Source organism: Meles meles, chromosome 1 (assembly GCF_922984935.1).
Source record: "Meles meles chromosome 1, mMelMel3.1 paternal haplotype, whole genome shotgun sequence".
Taxonomy (NCBI): Eukaryota; Metazoa; Chordata; class Mammalia; order Carnivora; family Mustelidae; genus Meles; species Meles meles.
In genome coordinates, this window is record NC_060066.1 from 143,200,231 (window position 1) to 143,223,989 (window position 23,759).

The 23,759-nt window shown below is 36.6% G+C and overlaps 1 protein-coding gene across 2 annotated transcripts in view; it reads right to left on the bottom strand.

The window, feature by feature from the left end:
* Positions 1 to 23,759, bottom strand: part of HS2ST1 (heparan sulfate 2-O-sulfotransferase 1) — a 175,174-nt gene that overhangs the window by 43,290 nt on the left and 108,125 nt on the right. The gene's annotated exons all lie outside the window — the stretch shown is intronic.

The following is a 23,759-nucleotide window of genomic DNA, read 5'->3' on the forward strand; positions in this document are numbered from 1 at the left end:
CGGTTGAGCCTATTACTATTATTCTTTGTTTAATATAAACTTCAGCTTTGAATGTTTTTTAGAATAAGGAAGCCAGCATGGGGAAAGAGATATCAGCGGATAAAAACCTGTAACAAGATTACAAGTTACCTTGCACAGAGACAGTTGCCCACACATACCATGCACCCTCCTACCACTAGATCTTTCTATAAGCTGTTTCACCTGCTTTGAACATTCTACCATTTTCCCTGTACCATAAGCTGCCTGGTGAACTCATGAACCTCCACATGGAATGTCATCATTGCTCAAAGGGGAAGCATTATCCAATCTCCCTAACTAGGTACAATCATACACATAACACATACATATGTCTCACATACCACATGTTTCATAATAGCAATTTTTTAATATTGTGTTATTGTTACCTGTCTACTATAAGGCATGACTTAATACAATGACATGAAAAAGCAATGAGGTAAAATTAGAGTTACAAGCACAGGCTTCAAATACTGTCAAACCATGCATTTTATATTTTGGTTCAGAAGATATGGTCACCACATTATAGACAATATACTCTGAGCTGAAAATCCACATTCGCAAGACTTGAATAAGAGTTCCAGGCCTGCTACTCACTAGCTGTGGGCTTTCCAAAACAGGAGGAGAAGTGCATATGTTCTATATGTATATGCATATATGTTTCCTTTTTATTTTCCTTCCCATTGGGACAGCTGGATGGGAATGTGCAGAGAAGGAAATGAGCTTAATGTTAAGCACACTGCTGGATTGCCTGGGATATCCAGGAGATGTTATGTAGATAATTGGGCACATAAGTCAAGAGTTGAGAATAAACATTCAAGTAGAAGACATCTGGGAAATCCATGGAATGCAACTGCCTACATAATATAGACTATGTAGCATGGGAAAGAGACTCTGGGACAGAATCTTAGGAAATACCACCATTTAAGGCGCAAGTAGAGACAATCTGTAGAAGGAGATTAAGAAGAAAGAAAGAAAAAGGAAGCAGGGCAGACTTTCAAGAATCACAGGCCACATGATAGCATATTACTTTTCAAATTGACAGTGCTTTCCAAATGGACCTATAAATCAAGGTAATATATGAGGCTATAAGCATCTACATAAGATTTGGAAGCTATCTCAGGTTAAATTCAACCAGTATTTATTGAGAACCTACATATATTATTATATTCAATAATTTTTAAGGACTCTTATCTCCCAAACAACCTCAAACTGTCATCAGATCCCAAATTATTATGATATTGTTACATACACACACTGTCCTCTTTCCACAAAGGGAAATAAAGCAGTGCTGCTGTCATTCAAGTGCTCACGGAAGTGTGAGAGGTCTCCTCAAGCAGCCCAGACATGCATGAAATTGCCTTTAGAAGATTCACCTACGGGGCGCCTGGGTGGCTCAGTGGATTAAGCCGCTGCCTTCGGCTCAGGTCACGATCTCAGGGTCCTGGGATCGAGCCCCGCATCGGGCTCCCTGCTCTGCAGGGAGCCTGCTTCCTCCTCTCTCTCTGCCTGCCTCTCTGCCTACTTGTGATCTCTCTCTCTGTCAAATAAATAAATAAAATCTTAAAAAAAAAAAAAAAGATTCACCTACAAGCAACAATGCTGGATTTACCTTAAATGGTTTTTCTGAAATCAAGTACTTGGAAAAGACTTTATGTGTTCTTTCATATATGGGTACCCATTTTACCTACAGAATACTCAATGACTAAACAAAAATCTGTGGGCACCTGGGTGGCTCAGTCAGTTGGGCATCTCTGCCTTTGGCTCAGGTCATTATCCCTGGGTCCTGGGATGGAGCCCCACATCAGGCTCCCTGCTCAGCCAGGAGTCTGCTTCTCGCTCTCTGCCCTTCTCCCTACTTGTGCGATCTCTTTCTCATTCTCTCTCAAATAAACAGATAATTTAAAAAAAAAAGAAAAGAAAAGAAAACCTGCAATATGAATAGTTTTTATAATTATTCCATCTACTTAATAAAATTTTACATACCCAATAACTGTCGGGAAAATTAGCTACTAAATTAAAAAATATTTTATTTTACTTTTTGAAGATTTTATTTATTTGACAGAAAGAACAAGCAGGGGGAGCGGCAAGAGGAGGGAGAGGGTGAAACAGACTCTCCACTGAGCAGGGAGGGAACCTGATGCCTGCCTTGATCCCAGGACCCTGGGATCATGATCTGAACTGAAGGCAGATGCTTAAACAACTGAGCCACCCAGACATCCCGCCTGGGTGGCTCAGTGGGTTAGGCCGCTGCCTTCGGCTCGGGTCATGGTCTCAGGGTCCTGGGATCGAGTCCCACATTGGGCTCTCTGCTCAGCAGAGAGCCTGCTTCCCTTCCTCTCTCTCTGCCTGCCTCTCTTGTGATTTCTCTCTGTCAAATAAATAAATAAATAAAATCTTTAAAAAAAAAATTTTTTTTTAAAAAGAAGCGTCCGTGGATATAATTTTTTTTAAATGATAAAACTCTAGCCAGATGTCACATGTAAAAATTAATCATAGGTCTTGGTTCATTATGTGTATTAAGTTACATGTACTACATATTAACACAATTTAAAAAGACACCTATGCAAGGTACAAATATGGGAGTCACTACTTTCCTCATTCAAATAACATATTTATATGCATTTTCAATTTTTCAAGTGTTTTTTACTTTGCTTTAACAAACAGCATAATTATTAACATAGTGCCTAAACTACATAAAAAGATGGAAATAGTGTGGAACATCAAGAACATTTTTGCTAGTAGTATTTGTTTATAAAATCAAATCTCGGAGTGCCTGGGTGGCTCAGTCAGTTAAACATCCAACTCTTGATTTCGGCTCAGGTCATGATCTCAGGGTCCTAATGTGGTGGAGCCCCAAGCTGGGCTCTGTGCTCAGCAGGGAGTCTGCTTAAGATCCTCCCCTCCACCCCTCCCCCTGTTCATGTTTTCTCTTCCTCTAAGGTAAATGAATCTTTTTTTTTTTAAATCAAATCTCACTTATTTGACTAATACTAATAACTGTTGATGGTAAAATACTAGTATCTATTTCCACCTTTGACAAATGTAAAGTCAGTACGTCCAGTCCAGCCACATTCTTTACTTCCTAGGTATTTGACAGTTCCAATTCTCTTTATCAAAGATGCTCTGCATCCAGTTACTACAGTTCCTCTGAGACTCTCTTAAATCAATGGGGAAGCTTTATTAGTTACAGCACGTTTGTAGTGTACTAGAGACTGTAGGCAGTAATTTAAAATACTCATGATGCTTTCTGAAGTAATTTTTTTCATGTTTGAGTAATTAATTTTAAAGAATCTGCTATGCAAGCTATTTCAGAACCCCCAGAAAATGTACAGCCTACAAACAACATGGGGGTGCAATCTGAGAGTCATGAAATTACAGACAGGCCAGGCACCACCGGCAGCTGGTACTAATGCGTCCAACACTGAGGACAGACCCAGAACTCCACGGGGTTCTAGTTCTAGACTCCTGTGCAAGGTGGCATGTATCTCTCAGCTCAATGAACTTTTCCCTGTGGCAGATTATCAACAAACTCAACTCTTATTTTTTTAAAGATTGTATTTATTTATTTAACAGAAAGAGAGATCACAAATAGAGAGACAGGCAAAGAGAAAGAGGGAAGCAGGCTCCCCGCCAAGCAGAGAGCCCAATGTGGGGCTTGATCCCAGGACCCCGAGATCAGGACCCAAGCCAAAGGCAGAGGCCCAACCTGCTGAGCCACCAGGCACTCCCAAACTCAACTCTTTTTTTTTTTTTTTAAAGATTGTTATTTATTTATTTGACTCAGAGAGAGATCACAAGTAGGCAGAGAGGCAGGCAGAGAGAGGAGGAAGCAGGCTCCCCGCGGAGCAGAGAGCCCAATGCGGGGCTCGATCCCAGGACCCTGAGATCATGACCTGAGCCGAAGGCAGCGGCTTAATCCACTGAGCCACCCAGGCGCCCCCCAAACTCAACTCTTAAAAGACCATTCATAACAGCAGTAATTACCTATTTCTGCATTGGCAAGGCATAAAAGGTCTTACTTCGTGCAAGAACGTAATGATCAAGACAAATATAAAACATGGCACTAAATACACCAAACCAGATCTACATAGCATCAAAGTCACAAAGATGTATCAGACCACAGAAAAATGAAAGGAAACAGAAGTGAAGAAAATATTTTTTTAAATCACGTCTTTAAATGATAATCTTTTTTTTTTTAACATTACGATTATTGTTTTGGGGAATACCTTTTCCCTTTGAACATTTACTAAATGTTAAATGTACTAAACAACTTATACATTTATAGAGAAAGAGAAATTATAGAGAAATAAGTTTTGTGTTTAGTACAAATTAGAGGACCCATGCATATATAACTCTCTCCCCCACTACAGTCAATTTTAAAATGGTCTTAGCAGAAAATAAATACTTCACAAATGTACAAAATGTATAGTATCTTTGTATTGTGGATAAGAGACCAGGACTTAAGGGAGAAAATAAAATAAGGAAACAGCAATACGTTGGCTTGTCTTAAAATACAGAAACTTATGCATGTTAAAGTTAAAAATTTATAGTTAGAATACAGGTAAATAAGTAATAAATAAAAGGCAAAGAATAATAAGAAAAAAATTACCAAATTTTAATATTTACAATATTTACAATTATAAGAAAAAAAAGAAATGAGCAATGACACCATTAATATCTCAGGTGATAATAAGCTAAGATGGTTTATAAGAGGTTTAAACCATATATGCAGGACAGTGCAAAGCAAAAGTATTCATGGCCTTATGACTTTTTGGGCCATGGAATCCTTTAAAATATGATGAAAACTATGGACCCTCTCCAAAAAAACTGACTTGTGCATTTCAGGAAAGGGGCTCTATGACCCCAGATTAACTACTTAAAAAAACAACCCTCCCCCCCCAAAAAAACCTCCAAGTACAGCAAGCCTAATAGTGTAATATTAAGTATAATAGTAAACTGCCTTAAGGCAATAGTGTATATATATAAAAAAAAAAAGTAGGTTGTTCATAAGGACTGTAGGTGAAGAAAAATCACTGAGGAAACTGGCAGTGTCCATCTGAGAATTGTCTATAGGTAAGGATGCCTTGGCACAAAACTTGACCCATCCAGACCCCATGGCAAGTAGGCCTGTTGCACAGCTAGATAAACTGGGCTCTAACAGCTTGATGCCATCATATCTGAATTAAAGGGGATCCTCAGCATTCTCTAGGGACAAACCTAGAATTGTGTAAATCCCCAACCATATTATGAAGTGTAATTTATTTCCCAAAATATGTGTATACTATGTAAACTAGGAAGAGACAAAGTTGTACCAAAAGTAAGTTATTATGAAGCTATTTAATGAATCCTTTCTTCAGCATCACTCACTGTAAATGTACTATCTAACCAAACACCACCTGATCCTCATGGATGCAGTACTTGGCAATGACCATAAATTAAATAAATCGGTTGTCTCATTGTATACATCATTTGTTTTAAGAATACTTTTCGTATGGATCAGTCTCCTTGAGCTCAATCACCATGGGGACTGACAAAATAAATTTCTACATGGAAGGCTGAAGGCTGGATGCTGAACACTGGCCAGTACTTTCCTGTGTGGTTTCCAGGCAGTCAACAAGGAGTGCTTGAGCTATCACTAAAAGTTATACATTTAAGTGGATCATCCTGTAAAAAAAAGAGCAGATAGCACCTTTCACTTTAAAGGAGCTGGAGTAGACCAATGCTTTGCTCTTCTTACCACTACGGACAACTAAAACCCCTGCACATTATATATAAGACAAGCGTAAGTCTCTAAAAGGTAGAGAGAGAAGGCAGCCAGCCAACTAGTTAGGGTTCTTGGGACTCAGGAATGACCAAGTGGCAAGTTCCCTTCGCATAGTCCAGCTTTGGAGCAATAGAGGCTGGTTGTCCAGAAATGGGCACACACAGAAAGAAGTAAAACAAAAGCCTATTCTCTCTAGGCAAAGGACCAAGGGAGGGACGGCAAAGCAAGACTGAAAACTCTCAGACATGACAACTCAACCTTAGTCAAACCCTACAGAAAAAACTGGTCCCATCTCCACCCTCACAGGGCAGGTAGGCAGCCCAGACTTCTACCCTCACAAGGCTGTAATGAGGTACTCAATGTCCCTGAGAGGGTGGTGTCAGAGAAGACCAAGCAGGGAGCCAGGACTTTCATTCCAGGCAGCAGGTATCAAGCCACCTCTACAGTGTCAGGAGACCAGGCAAACATACTTACTTCCACATGGCAGTGATGAGGGACCCTGCCCTTCCCCTTCTTGATAGTGTTAGAGGAGACAGAGTGGGGAATCAGGACTTGTGTCCTCCTCCAGTGTGATAAAGCCACTCCCACTTGCCCTGCAGCATCCATGAGCCCACCAGCTGTTGGCAGTGGCTGAGAGAGGACCTGGACTTCTATTTCCACTTGGAAGTGAAAAAGGATCTACCCTTCCCTTACCAGAGCAGCGTCAGAAAAAGTCAAATGAAACAGATTTAAATAAGATTCAGAGTCGCACATCAGAACAGAAAAATGTCCAAGTTTCAATTGAATACTATTCAACATATCAAGAACCAAGAAGATCTCAAACCCAATCAACAGAGACAATCAAGAAATGACAACATCCAGATGACAGAGATGTTAGAATTATTAAAGATTTAAAGTGGTCATGATAAAAAATGCTTTCATGAATAATTATGAACAAGCTTGAATAAGCTTGAACCAAATGAATAAACGGAAAGCCTCAGCAAATCGGCTGAGTGACAAAAAAAATATAAAAAAAGACTGAAATGGAAGCTTCAGAACTCAAAATTAAAACATCAAAATAAAAAACTGTGAGTAGACTCAATAGCAGAATAGTAGGTAGGAAAGGAGAAAAGTTTAGTAAATTATAAGACAGAACAAAAGAAATTACCCAACAGCAGCAACCGTGAGAAAATACATTGCAAACAACAGTAACAACAGAGCCTCAGGGAACTGGGGGATATAACAAAAGATCTATATATTTTAGAGAGAGAGAGAGAGAGCGAGAGAGAGCAAGTGCACACACAAGTGGGGGGAAGGAGCAGAGGGAAAGAGAGAATCCCAAGCAGACGTGACCCTGAGCACAGAGCCCAACATGGAGCACAATGTCACAACCCTAATCTCATGACCTGAGCAGAAACCAAGAGTTTGGATACTTAACCAACTGAGCCACCAAGCACCCCTCTGTAACAGAGTCTTGACAGGAGAAAGAAGGCAGGGCTATAAGGGTACTGAAAGAATTCACACCTGAAAATATGACATTCTGACAAGAGACCTAAGAAGGAAGATTCAAAATACTGAACAAACTCCAAACAAGGTAAACCAAAGAGATACATAATAGGACACATCATAATTAAACTTCTGAGAAACAGAGAAAAAAAATCTTGAAATTAGCCAGAGTATGAAGCCTTAACTATAGGAGAAAAGTGGAATAACAGTAGAATAACAGCATGAAATGGCACAATGTTTCTCAAGTGCTAAAACAAAAAAATCCTATACCCAGAGAAAATAATCTTCAGGAATGAAAATATAAATGAGATATTCTCATCTGAAAGAAAACTAAGCAAATTTACCACCAGCAGATCTACCTTAAAGATTAGCTAATGAAAGTTATCTAAACATTGTGTGATGTGGTTCTAAATATATACAGAGGAAGTATTAAAGACAATTATATTGTAAATGGCAGAAAAGGGATGTAAAGCTTTCCATACTTTACTTGGATTGGTAAAATTATGATACCAGGAGACTGTAACAAGTGATTTTTTTTTCTTTTAATTTTATTTATTTGTCAGAGAAAGAGAGAGAGAAGAGAGCACACAAGCCAGGAGAGCAGCAGGCTCCGCACTGAGTAAAAAGCCAGATGCAGGACTTGATCCCAGGACCCTGGCTAGGATCATGACCTGAGCTGAAGGCGGACGCTTAACTAACTGAACCACCCAGGCATCCTGTAAGAAGTGATATTTATATAAATAGAAAAAGCAACCATGAAAAAAGCTATATGAAGACTTTAAACTCAAAGTATATAAATCACAATTCTAAAAAAACATAAAACCTACAAGAATGCAGAAAGAAGAAAACAGAAACAACAAAACCAGAGAGAACAAACAAAAAATAAAAGTATCAAGGGACATTTTAAAAAGACATTGAAGCAAATTAAAAGAAAAGTTGTGGGATACAGCTCATGCAGGGCTGAGAGGGAAATTTACAACACTACATGTACACATCAAAAAAGAATAGCTTCCAACCAATCACCTAAGCTCCTACCTCAAAAACCAGAAAAAGAGCATGATAAAGCAAGAAGGAACGGAATAATAAAGAACAAAAACCAATGAAACTGAAAACAGAACAACAATATGGGGGAAAATTAATAAAACAAATAGCTGGTTCTTTGAAAAAATCAGTTAAATCGATAAAATTTTAGCAAGACTAATAAAAACAAAGACAAATTTTATTTTTTTTAAGATTTTATTTATTTGGCAGAAATCACAAGTAGGCAGAAAGGCAGAAATCACAAGTAGGCAGAAAGGCAAGCAGAGAGAGAGGAAGGGAAGCAGGCTCCCTGCTGTGCAGAGAGCCCGATCTGGGGCTCGATCCCAGAACCCTGGGATCATGACCTGAGCTGAACACAGAGGCTTAACCCACTGAGCCACCCAGGCGCCCCAAGACAAATTTTAATATTAGGAACAAAGAGGGCATAACTAGCGATTCTGCGGACATCAAAAGGATAGAAAAGTATACTACAAACAATTTCACACATATAAATCTGACAGCCTGATAAAATGGACAACTTCCTTGAAAATCAAACTGTGAGAACACATTCAATATGAAATTTGTAATTTGAACTGCTCTATAACTATTAAGGAAATTAAATTCATAACTTTGAAACTCCTAAAGAATGAAATACCCAGGGATCTGGCAAAACTGCATTTCTGTTCATGATAAAAACTCTCAGAAAAATAGGAATATAGAAGAAGTTCCTCTACAAAATCCTACAGCTACCATAAGAGTGAAAAACTGAAATTGAATGCTTTCCTTCTAATATCAGGAAGAAGGCCTACATAGAGTTTCATTACTCTTACTTAACATAGTGTTGGAAGTTCTAGCCAGTGCATTAAAGCAAAATAATAATACAAACAGCAGCAGTAGCAACAGCAGCATACAGATAGAAAAAGACAAAATAAAACTAACCTTATTTAAAAATGATATAATTTTCTATGAAGAAAATCACAAGCAATCTACAAAAACAATAGAAAACTAGAATAAGTCAGTTCAGCAAAGTTCTAGAATATAAAATAAAAATACAAAATCGAGGGGTGCCTGGATGACTCAGTAGTCTAAGTGTTCAACTACTAATTTTGGCTCAGGTCATGATCTCAGGGTCATGCCATCAAGCCTTGTGTCAGGCTCCATGCTGGGCATGCAGCCTGCTTGAGATTCTCTCTCTCCCTCTCCACCCCACCCAACACACACACTCTCTCTCTCCCCCCACCAAAAAAAAAATAAAAAATTAAAAAAAAATACAAAATACAATTGTATTTCTATACTAAACATAAAGACACAAAAATGACAATTCAATATCATTTACAATCACACACACAAAAAAACCCTGTTGTAAATCTAACAAAACATATACAGGACTTACATGCAGCAAAAAGGTTGCAAACCTCTAAAACTTGTTACAAGACATGAATCTATACATTCAAGCTCAATGAACTACAAGAAGGATGAACTCGAAGAGATCCACAGTGACAAATTAAATCAAACTGCTAAAAGCCAAGGCCAATGTGAGTATCTTGAAAGCAGCAAGAAAAAAGCCACTTATTAACAAAGGATCTGCAGTAAGATTAACAGTATATGTTGGTCCACTTGACCATGTCCCATAGAGTTCCTAAGGCTCTGGTCCCTTTCCTCATTAGTTTTTCTTTTCACCCCTGACTATAATTTTAATTGCTCTGGATGGAAACTGAAAATAGGAACAGATTGCTTGAGTCCCCATTTTCTATCAAAGTATTCATTTCAAGTGATTGAGATGCACGAAGAATGAAGTCTTAAAGTTGGTCTACCTATGATTTTTAACTATAATATTATATACTTAAAAAATAGGTGCCTGAAAAAAAGGTACTTCTATAATATCATCATTATGTATTTAACTATGTGGTTCAACTTCATCCCAATATACAAACAGACTAAATCTTAGACAACCAGTTAAATGCAGAGCACAGGCTCTGGAGTCAGATTAACATGACAACAGTATCCTGACATCAGTATTCAGGTGGGGATCTCTTCTTTGACACTCAGTTTCCTCATCTAGATGGCGATAATGATGGTGCCTCTTTGGGCTGTTTTAAAAAATCAAAACATGAGAATGTATACAAAAACTTACCACAGAGCATACATATAATAAATGACACATATAAAATTAAAATACATAGTGATAACTCCATGTAAGCTACTACCAATATTACTGTTTCATATAGATGATTAGTGTTTCTTAGATTGATAATAAAAGAAGGTTGTAACTTTGAAGAATTTCACATTTTTAATTTGTGTAATAATTGTAGTAAGTGTAAAAAACTGTAAAAATGCTTTACAAGCTTAGCAAGTATATTAAGTAAAATACAATTCATATTCTTTAACTTAGTAACCTAACAACAAAAAGAATTATACTGGTGGTCACTGGATTGATGAGACATTTAACAGCTACTTTAATGTTCTTACCTAAACATGTCAAGAGCATTAACCAATATATTTTTAGTGGCAGTTCATCAGTGAGATGAAGTTTGGAAAGAAATTTGATTTTTATAATGTATTTTCATTAATGTTAAGAATGGACGATTAATGCACAAGCATAATGTATATGTAAAACTGTATTACAAGGCCTAGAAGTCACTGCATGTAGAGGCAGTAAGTATTTGTTAAATTAAAAATAAATGAGTGTTTTATACACTATTGAGCGTCCTTCCCCCCCCCTTTTTTATTGTATTATGTTAGTCACCACATAGTACATCATTAGTTTTTGATGTAGTGTTCTGTGATTCACTGTTTGTATTTAACACCCAGTGCTCCATGCAATCCATGCCCTCCTTAATACCCATCACCTGGGTCACCCATTCCCATACTCCCCTCCCTTCTAAAATCCTTAGTTTGTTTCTTGGAGTCCATAGTCTCTCATGGTTCACCTCCCACTTCAGTTTCTCCCCCTTCATTTTTCCCTTCCTTTTCCTAATGTTCTTTCATGCTATTTATGTGCCACAAATAAGTGAAACCATATAATGATTGACTTTATCTGTTTGAACTTATTTCACTCAGCATCATCTCCTTCAGGCCCATCCATGTTGATGGAAAAGTTGGCTATTTATCCTTTATTTATCCTATTTATCTCTGAAGGATGAGTAATATTCCATTGTGTATCCTGACCACATCATTATCCATTCATCTGTTGTAGTGCATCTTGGCTCTTTTCACAGTTTGGTTATTGTGGACAATGCTGCTATGAACATTGGGGTGCATATGGTCCTTCTTTTCACTACATCTGCATCTCTGGGGTAAATACTCAGTAGTGCAATTGCAGGGTCATAGGGTAACTCTATTTTTAATTTTTTGAGGAACCTCCACACTGTTTTCCAAAGTGGTTGCACCAATTTGCATTCCCACCAACAGTGTAAGAGGGTTCCCCTTTCTCCACAACTTCTCTAACACCTGTTTTTTGCTTGTCAATTTTTGCCACAGAATGCACTTTATTGAAATAAATCTCTGCTAGTAATTTTTTTTAAAGTAAAATAAAGATATAATAATATGAAAGGTTTGAAGGTAGAAAAAAGTTCAGGGAAGACAAAAATTGTTCCTAAAGCATAAATGTAAACACTGGAGGAAAAAATACAATAGGAGGGACTCAATTATATGTAAACATTGCAATCCAGCTAAAATATTAACATTATACTGGCAGAAAGATTCAGAAATGTCCTCAAATTTTAGCATTAGTCCAAACTGCCATCAAAACAGATGTACTTTGATTACTGAAATAAATAGCATACCAATAAAATTAAAGCATTTTCAAAATCAAGAAAGAAATACCAATACTGTCTACAAAACTGAATTATTTTCAAGTTCAACAACTGCACCTATGCTCCACTGACTAGTAAGTAAAAAGGAGTAACTAGGACTCAACTCCAGGTTTGGAGATCATTAACTAAAACCTAATTCAATACCTGTTTGAGAACTGGAATTTGTGGTGCTGAAAACTTGCCATTATTTCATAAGAGCTTGATATATATCATTCTGTATAGCAATGGTTTTCAATTTGGCCATGTAACAGAATGACTTGCAGGATTTTTAAAGTATAGATTCCTGCCGTCCCACATTGTCCAGTTAACTAATTCAGGGCCCAAGGAATTTACATTTCTATCAAGTTCCAAGGTGATGCTGATATGATTGTCCACGAACGGAGAATTCAAGTTCTATACAGTATTTCTTTTGGTTTATTAAGAACACAGTTATAGAATTGTCTCTTTTCTATGTAAATAGTTCATTGCTATCCCAATTAATTTGGAATTTACAATAATTTTTGCAACAGTTTAGATCTGTAAAAAATAATAGTATTCAACTTCATGGTATAAACTAGTTGAAAGGGTGTTCCAGTTGAGATATCCATTTATGGCACTGATTCTTCTGAGCTAAGTGTGTGTCCCATCTCTCTCTCTGCTCCCTACCAACCATTAGGTCTCCAAAGCCTAGGAAATTTCTCCTTCAGGAATGCTATAACCATCATTATGGGAGGCATGCATGAAATATTTAAATTGTTCTTGAGAATAAACTGCTAACAAACCCATTTAATTGGAATATTTATTAATTCTAACTGACCTTTGCTGTTCCCATCCTTTTAGTCTGAAATAATAATTTTTGGATATAACCACTAATTCAAGAACCATGTTAAAGGTATTCATTTTGCTCAAAAAGTTGAAAATAGAGCTACCCTATGACCCAGCAATTGCACTACTGGGTATTTACCCTAAAGATACAAATGTAGTGATCCGAAGGGGCATGTACACCCGAATGTTTATAGCAGCGATGTCCACAATAGCCAAACTATGGAAAGAACCTAGATATCCATCAACAGATGAATGGATAAAGAAGATGTGGTATATATATATATACAATGGAATACTATGCAGCCATCAAAAGAAACGAAATCTTGCCATTTGCGACGACGTGGATGGAACTAGAGGGTATCATGCTTAGCGAAATAAGTCGTCAGAGAAAGACAACTATAATATGATCTCCCTGATATGAGGAAGTGGAGAAGCAACTTGGGGGGGAGGAAAAGAATAAATGAAACACAATGGGATCAGGAGGGAGACAAACCATAAGAGACTCTTAATCTCACAAAACGAACTGAGGGTTGCCGGGGGTAGGGGGGTAGGGAGAGGGTGGTTGGGTTATGGACATTGGGGAGGGTATGTGCTATGGTGAGTGCTGTGAAGTGTATAAACCTGGTGATTCACAGACCTGTACCCCTGGGGCTAATAATACATTATATGTTAATTTTAAAAATTAAATTAAAAAAATACAATAAAAAAAGGTATCCATTTTGCAGGATTCTACTACATATAAAGAAATTCTTTTTTTATTTTTTTAAGATTTTATTTATTTACTTGAGAGAGAGAGTGCACACACACACACACAGGCCGGGGTGGGGGAGGTCAAAGGGAGAGGGAGAAGCAAGCTCCCCGCTGAGCAGGAAGCCCAACACAGGGCTGAATCCCAGGCTCCTGAGATCAGGACCTGAGCTGAAGGCAGATGCTTAACTGACTGAGCCATCTAGGTGTCCCTATATATGAAGAAATTCTGATCAGATTAGTCTCAGTCTTACACATAAACTAGATATTACCTACAGTTATTGCTTTTTCTATTTTAATAACAAAGAGTTTGGATATTAATTTTTATCTTTTATAGTTTCATATCTTTGGAAAGTTGGTATCTGTATATTAAGAGTTACTAATACATAAACTACAATGAAAAGGAAGAAATTGTCAAACTGGATTAAAAAGGAAGACCCAACTATATCCTACCTAAAAGTAACCTGTACCTTAAATAAAAGAAAGAAATGATTTAAAAGGAAAAGGATGGAATGAAACATTTATCATGTTAACATAAATCAAAAGAAAGCTGGAGTGGTCATATTAATAATGAAGGATAGTAGGAAGACAGGCAGGCAGGGAACCCGTCCTAAGAGGAAACCACCCTTAAAAGGATTTTACACCACCCTGGAAGAAGCCTTTCACCCTTTCCCACAAAACAACTATCTGATATAGAGATGAACAAGTGGACAAAAATCTGGGTAGGTGACAGGTGCATGGAGTGGTTATCAGAGTAAAACAGCCCACCAATAAGTCCATAAAAACCCCTAGACTTAGAAACAGGTGGCAAACCTCTCACGTCCCCTCCCTCTTCGGGAGCTTTGTACTGTGGTTCAATAAACTTTGCTTTGCTGCCCACCATTCTTCGTCTGGCCTACCTCTTCATTCATTCTTCAAAGTGGCATGACCAAGAAATGTGAGAACTAAAGAAAAAGAAATCCTGCAACATTAATAACATGGACTTCAGAAGAAAGAATATTGCTGAGAAAAAAGGTTATTCTGTAATAATAAAGGAGTCATTTCATCAAGCAGACATAATGACCTTAAAAACCTGTGCACCTTCAGATTTCAAAATACACAAGTAAAAAACTAAAAATAAATAAATAAATAAAAGACAAATCCACAAGTGTAACTGGTGATTTCACCATAATGCTTTCAATAATTGACAGAATTATTAGAAAAGTAGACACAAACCCAGTAAATTGTTAGAAAGCCAGTAAAGATATAGAAAACTTGAATAATATTATTAACTAACTGCCCAACTGGCATTTGCAGAACACTCCAACCAGAACACAGAGACATATTCTTTTCAAGCGCACCTGGAACATTTAACAAGACAGACAATATTCTGAGTCATAAAACAAGGCTTGATAAATATGAAAGAATTCAAATCACACACTACAATGGAATTAAATTAACAACAAATAACAGAAAAGCTATTTGAGAAGTCTACAAATAATTCAACTAAACAACATGCTTTGAGTAACCCCAAATACAAGGAAAACACCAAAAGGCAACTAAAAAAGCAGAAGGAGAGATAAAAAGCTTCCAGGACAAACAAAAACTAAAAGAGCTTCTAAACACCAAACCAGCTCTACAGGAAATATTGAAAGGGGTCCATTAAGCAAAGAGAGCCTAACAGTAACAGACCAGAAAGGAACAGAGACAACATACAGTTAACAGTCACCTTACAGGCAATACAATGGCACTAAATTCGTATCTTTCAATAGTTACCCTGAATGTAAATGGGCTAAATGCCCTAATCTAAAGATACAGGGTATCAGAATGGAAGAAAAAAAAACAGGACCCACTGATATGCTGTCTGCAAAAAACTCATTTAAGAGTTTTTTAAAGTTTTTTAAAGACACCTCCAGATTTAAAGTAAGGGGGTGGAAAACCATTTACCATGCTAATGAACATCAAAAGAAAGCTGGGGTGGCAATCCTTATATCAGATAAAGTAGATTTTAAGCCAAAGACTATAATAAGAGATGAGGAAGGATGCTACAGCATACTTAAAGGGTCTGTCCAATAAGAAGATCTAACAATTTTAAATGTCTATGCCCCTAACATGGGAGAAGCCAATTATATAAACCAATTAATAAAAAAATCAAAGAAACATATGGACAACAATACAGTAATAGCAGGGGACTTTAACAGCCCCCCCCCACGGAAATGGACAGATCATCTAAGCAAAAGATCAACAAAGAAATAAAGGCTTTAAGTGACACACTAAACTAGATGGACATCACAGACATATTCAGAAAATTCCATCCCAAGGCAACAGAATACACATTCTTCTCTAGTGCGCATGGAACATTCTCCAGAATAGATCACATTCTGGTCACAAATCAGGTCTCCACTGGTACCAAAAGACGGGTTTCATTCCCTGCATATTTTCAGACCACAATGCTCTAAAACTAGAGCTCAATCACAAGAGGAAAGTTGGAAAGAACTCAAATACATGGAGGCTGAAGAGCACCCTACTAAAGAATGAATGGATCAACCAGGAAACTAAAAAAGAATTGAAAAAATTCATGGAAACAAATGAAAATGAAAACACAACTGTTTAAAATTTGTTGAACAGAGCGAAGGTGGTCCTGAGAAGAAAGTATATAGCAATACAAGCCTTTCTGAAGAAACAAGGAAGGTCTCAAATACACAACCTAACCCTGCACCTAAGCTGGAGAAAGAACAGCAAAGAAAGTCTAAACCCGGCAGAAGAGAAATAATGCAGAAATCATTATTAAAATAGAAACCAAAAGAACAGTAGAACAAATCAATGAAAGTAGAAGCCGGTTCTTTGAAAGAATTAATAAGATTGATAAAGTCCTCGCCAGACTTATGAAAAGGAAAAGAGAAAGGACACAAATTAATAAAATCATGAATGAAAGAGGAGAGATCACAACCAACACCAAAGAAATACAAACAATTGTAAGAACATATTATGAGCAACTATACACCAGCAAATCTGACAATATGGAAGAAATGGATGCATTCCTAGAGACCTATAAACTACCAAAGCGAACAAGGAAGAAACAGAAAACATGAACACACCCATAATCAGTAAGGAGATTGAAGAAGTCATCAAAAAATGTTCCAACAAACGAGAGCCAGGGCAAGGTGGATTCCCAAGAGAATTCTACCAAACATTTAAAGAAGAATTAATACCTATTTTCCTGAAACTGTTACAAAAAATAGAAATGGAAGGAAAATTTCCAAACTCATTTTATGAGGCCAACATGACCTTGTTCCCAAAATCAGACAGACTCCATCAAAAAGGAGAATTACAAACCAATATCCTTGATGAACATGGATGCCAAAATTCTCACCAAAATACTAGCCAATAGGATCCAACAGTACATTAAAAGGATCATTCACCACGATCAAGTGGGATTTATTCCTTAGCTGTATGGTTGGTTCAACAGCCACAAATCAATCAATGTGATACAATACATTAATAAAAGAAAGAACAAGAACCATATGATACCCTCAGCAGGTGCTGAAAAAGCATTTGACAAAGTACAGCATCCTTTCTTGATCAAAACTCTTCAAAGTGTAGGGACAGAGGGTACATACCTCAATATCATCAAAGCCATCTATGAAAAACCCACAGTGAATATCACTCTTAATGGGGAAAAACTGAGAGCTTTCCCCTAAGATCAGGAACACAGCAGGGCTGTCCACTATTACCACTGCTATTCAACGTAATATTAGAAAGTCCTAGCTTCAGCAATCACACAACAAAAAGAAATTAAAGTCATCTAAACTGGCAATGGAGACATCAAACTCTCACTCTTTGCAGATGGTATGACACTTTATGTGGAAAACCCAAAAGACTCCACTCCAAAACTGCTAGACCTCATACAGGAATTCAGTAAACTGTCAGGATATAAAATTAACGCACAGAAATCAGATGCATTTCTATACACAAACAGCAAGACAGAAGAGAGAAAAATTAAGGAGTTGATTCCATTTACCATTGCACCCAAACCGGAAGATACATAGGAATAATCCTAACCAAAGAGGCAAAGAATCTGTAAAGAAATCAAATAGAAAGAAATCAAAGAATCAGAAAACTATAAAGTACTCATGAAAGAAATTGAGGAAGACACAAGAAATGGAAAAATGCATTGTGAAAATGCCTATGCTACCTAAAGTAATCTAAACATTTAACGCAATCCCTATCAAAATACCATCAATTTTTTTCATAGAAATGGAAAAAATAATCCTAAAATTTATATGGAACCAGAAAAGACCTCAAATAGCCAGAGGAATGTTGAAAAAGAAAACCAAAGTTGGTGGTATCACAGTTCCAGACTTCAATTCTATTACAAAGCTGTAATCATCAAGACAGTATCATACTGGCACAAAAACAGACACATAGATCAATGGAACAGAAGAGAGAGCCCAGAAATGGACCCTCAACTCTATGGTCAACTAATCTTTGACAAAGCAGGAAAGAATGTCCAATGGAAAAAAGACAGTCTCTTCAATAAATGGTGTTGGGAAAATTGGACAGCCACATGCAGAAGAATGAAACTGGACCATTTCCTTATGCCACACACAAAAACAGACTCAAAGTGGATGAAAGACCTCAATGTGAGACAGGAATCCATCAAAATTCTTGAGGAGAACACAGGCAGCAACCTCTTCGACCTCAGCCTCAGCAACTTCTTCCTAGAAACAGAGCTAAAGGCAAGGGAAGCAAGGGCAGAAATGAACTATAAGGACGTCATCAAGATCAAAAGCTTTTGCACAGCAAAGGAAACAGTCAACAAAACCAAAGACGACTGACAGAATGGGAGAAAATATTTGCAAATGACATATTAGATAAAGGGCTAGTATCTAAATCTATAAAGAAATTATTACCTCAACACCCAAAGAACAAAAAATCCAATCAAGAAATGGGCAGAAGACATGAGCAGACATTTCTGCAAAGACGACATCCAGATGGCAAACAGACACATGAAAAAGTGCTCCACATCACTCGACATCAGGGAAATACAAATCAAAACCACAATGAGATACCACCTCACACCAGTCAGAAAGGCTAAAATTAACAAGTCAGGGAATGACAGATGTTGGCGAGGATGTGGAGAAAGGGGAACTCTCCTACACTGTTGGTAGGAATGTAAGCTGGTGCAGCCACTTTGGAAAACAGTATGGAGATTCCTCAAAAAGGTGAAAAGAGAGCTACGCTTAGACCCAACAATCATACTACTGGTGATTTACCCTACAGATACAAATGTAGTGATCCAAAGGGAAAAACTCACCCAAATGTTTATAGCAGCAATGTCCACAATAGCCAAACTATGGAAAGAACCTAGATGTCCATCAACAGATGAATGGATAATGAAGATGCGGTACACACACACACACACACACACACACACAATGGAATAATATGCAGCCCTCAAAAGAAATGAAATCCTGCCGTTTGCAGTGATGTGTACGGAACTAGAGGATACTATGCTAAGCGAAGTAAGTCAATCACAGAAAAACAATTATCATATGATCTCTCTGATATGAGGAATTTGAGAGGTAGGACAGGGATTGTGGTGGGTAGGAAAGGGAAAAAAATGAAACAAGATGCGTTCGGGAGGGAGACAAATAGTAAGAGGCTCTCAGTCTCACAAAACAAACTGAGTGCTACAGGGTAGGGGGTGGGGATACGGTGGCTGGGTTATGGACATTGGGGAGGGTATGTGCTATGGTGAGTGCTTTGAACTGTGTAAGCCTGATGATTCACAGACCTGTATTCCTGCAGTAAATAATACATTATATTGTAATTTAAAAAAATAAAAAGGAAAAGAAAATTACAAAACACTTTAAAAAAGTAAAGAAGACCTAAATAGAGAGATATACCATGTTCATGGTTAAAAGACTATTGTTAAGATGTCAATTCTCTTGCTAATTTATACATAGATGCCATGCACTTCTAATCAAAACTCTAGCAGGCTTTTTGGTATAATACAACTGTAAAACTTACATGGAAATGCAAAGGATCTAGAATAGCTAAAAACAATTTTGAAAAAGATCAGAATTAGTGAACTTACACTAGTTTATTGCAAGAATATTATCAAGTTACAGTAATGAAGACAGTGTGGTATTGGTTTAAAGAAACATCGAGATCAAAGAAACAGAACAGTTAATCTAAAAATATAATCATACATACATAACTGATTTTTGACAAAGTTAGCAAGGGAGTTCAATGGGAAAACTGATCACTTTTCAGTAAATGATATAGGAACAACTGGATGCTTAAAACAAATATGCTTAAAACATACTTCACACTACTTAGAATTCTTGCTTCACACTACATGGAAAAGCAAAATCAGAATGGATCATAGACCTAAACACAGAAATTAAAATTATATAACTTCTAGAAAAAATACAATCCTAGTAACTTTGGGTTTGCAAGTATTTCTTAAATTTACCATAAGCAGGAAATACAAAAACAAAAATCAATAGGTTCAACTTCAGTGAAATCAAAATACATGAAATTTAAAAGGAAAGTTCTAGAGGAGGAGGTAATATTAGCAAAATATATAGCTACCAAAAGATTTGCATGCAGTATATGCAGAAAACAACTAACCCAAGTTTTTTGAATGGACAAAGACCTGGATACTTCTCAAAAGGAGATACCAGTAACAGGTAAGAATGTGAAGAGATGGGGTGCCTGGGTGGCTCAGTGGGTTACGCCTCTGCCTTCAGCTCAGGTCATGATCTCAGGGTCTGGATCGAACCTCACATCAGGCTCTCTGCTTGACAGGGAGCCTGCTTCCTCCTCTCTCTCTCTCTCTCTGCCTGCCTCTCTGCCTACTTGTGATCTCTCTCTGTCAAATAAATAAGTAAAATCTTAAAAAAAAAAACGTGAAGAGATGTTCAAAATTCTTACTAGGGAAAGAAAATTAAAAATACAATAAGATACCACACATTACTTATAAAAATGGCTAAAATTTAAAGAATGCCCATACCATACTAAGTCTTCACAAGAATGTGGAGAAACTGGAATTCTCATGAACAGGTGGTGGGAATATAAAATTCGACAACTACTCTGGAAAACAGTTTGAGAGTTCTTAAAAAGTCAAACATACACCTGACCATACAACCCAGCCATTCTATGACTACGTATTTACCCAAGAAAAAATAAAAACATATATCCAAAGTCTTGTGACCAAATGTTCACTTTTATTTTTTTCTCACCTTTATTTTTAATAGTTGCAAACACAAAACATGAATATGTTCATCAAATAAATGACTAAACAAATGTAGTTTATCTATACAATGAATTACTATTCATTAAAAGGAAAGACCTATTGATATATGCACCACGAATCAATCTCAAAATATTATGGCAAGTTAAAGAAGACAGATCACTGCTTCCCTCCAGAAGAATACATACTATACAATATATACAGTAACAAAGAACAAAGTTACTAGTTTCATAACATTCACCTTTTGGTCAACTGTTCATCCACAAACTAGTTTACAGCCAGTTATATTTAATATTGTAATTGCATAAATCAGTGATACATGAGTATAAAAAGTAAGAGGGCTGTTGCTTCCATGAAAATCAAATTGGATGCTCTGGGAAGACCAAGTAAAAACTGCTCTTGAATCAGATATTGACAAGACAACTGCAAAAAATTTGAGAAAAAAAATTTGGAGATCTAGGCTGCTTCCCAAAGGTATTAGGGTTTTTTGGTTACTTATTAAAAGAAGCTCAAAGTGGAAAATACAGACCAAGTTTTGTAAGTGTGCTTTATAAAACAAAACTAATGTGGAACTCCCCTAAGTAGATTCATAGTCAAAGAAAAAAAAATTCTTTTATATTTCTGATATGTGCATGAATGAATGTACTCGTGTATTCTGACTTAAAATATTAAGGTATAATTCCCACATAAATCAAACAACAAAATAGGGGCTTAGCCTCGCTAAATTCGAAGAGTTTCTAGGGTCTTTTGAGTTTACTTTCTTCCAACTATAAAAGCTGATAAAAAGATGGATTCACAAAACCAGAAAAAATAAAATAATACAGAAGCTCACCATCCAAATACAACCCTTGTAAACACCTAGGATCATTTCTTCACTGTTTTCTTTTTCCCTATGCTTTTATTTAACAGTAATCATAACATATAAACACTTTTGTACCTGCCTCTTCTCCTTAACTTTACAAACATGGTAGTTCTCCCGTATCACTGAAAAAACTGTCTATTTCAAAACCTTGCAACTGGCCCAGGCTTTTAAAATTATAGAAGCCATACATGTACATACTAATGTCTATCTATGCTGAGGTACTAAGAGTCACTCATTTCTCTTTCTGTATTGAAAATCAGAAATTAAAGATAATATGGATTAAGAACAGCTAAAAAACTAGATTCCTGAAAGAGACATCCTAGGCAATAAACTGCTACTTTAAAAATAAGGCCTACCCAATTACTTCTTCCCTTTATTTTCATTTATCATCTCAGTTTATTTCAATCTATAAAAGCAGCTTCTTAGAAAGTCTGTAACAACCAGAAAATTGCTGCTCTCTCAAATAACAACCTGTGGCATTATCAAAGCACTTCCCACTTCAAAAGAGAACAGTAAAAATAATTATCTATGTGGACTTTTTAGACACCCTCACTTATGTGTCAAGACAGAAATAAATTCTGAAATCTCATGCCTGACGTCTAACTGCCACTTTCCTATGTTTGAATTCCAGAGAATCAATGAAATAAATATGATAAAGATGACATGAATGGTTAATGATGTCAACTAGGAAGCTAAGAACAGGTACAGCTGAAATGTCAAAAAAAATGTGCATACTGCCTATAATTGCTGTTTGTTTTTTTTTAATTGCTGTTTATTTAATGGCCTTCATTTTCTTATGTTCTAGTGCCATGTAACAAGAGTAACAGCACATTTCAAAAGTATATGACTGAACAATACTAGCATTCAATACACACAAAACCCTTCTCCTCCCAACTGGTTTAGCCTGTTGATTACCAAAAGTGTGTTGTAAGCTCAACTTCCATGGTTCTACATATATTTCAAAGTTTAAATTCTCTGAGACTTATAATACAAGGAAGGTATTTTCCAGTTATTTCCCAAACTGTCTAAAATAAGCATTACTTTCAGGAACCAAAGAAAATTTATTCTCAAAGAATGTATTATGGCACAAATATAGTCACTCAGCTAAGATACAGACTACTATATATTTCTATACATGCATTTTGTGGCTACATATACCCTTTTGTTGATAAACACTAAAGCCGATATTTAGAATCAGAGATGGTGCATTTAGTAAGGTCCTATTTTAGAAGCATTTTTATGGACTTCAGAACATAAACATCCACATTTTCACTAAGAAAGATGTCTTTTAGTTCCAAATGACCCCACTTACAGCATGGCACGGACTAACCGTGCAGAATATAAGGCAGGACTGTAACAATAAAATCTTTACTTTCACTTCTGACTACATTAGGATGGAATAAACAACAAATCTCCATCACTTGTTTAAGAAAGGGGGAAAGAACCCAGTAACTGTTTTGTTTTACAATAAATTTAGAATAAATTTTTTTGCTGTTGATTACTAAATCAGTTACTTAAAGTAAAAGGCACTTTAAAGAGGTTTACTTGGTCTATAAAATGATCCAATCTAAAGGCTTAACTTAAAGTCACATTTAAAGTAACACTAAAGACTAGTCTTCAGAATGCTCATCTTGAAAGTTTAACAGTTCTTGAATTTACAGAATTTTTACACTGTACCCAGAAATAGGATTAACTCTTAGGATACAGAACCAGGTTACTATCCCCTTCTATCAGTCCCGCTCCATACAAAACAGTGTTTAAATCATCATGAAGATCCTCCCTGGGATTACTTCTTTGCCTTGCAGCATTTTTTGAGTTAGAAGGCACAATTAACAGAACTGTTATCTATATAGAAATATTTGTTTTATGCATCTCCTTACACAGACATGTTGCTTTCCACAGGCAAAATCTAATCTTGAAGGGTGAAAAAAGGGGATAATACAAAGTAACATGGCTTCTCTTCACTTTCATTTTAAATAGCCACCATGAAAAGAGCTAGGTTTT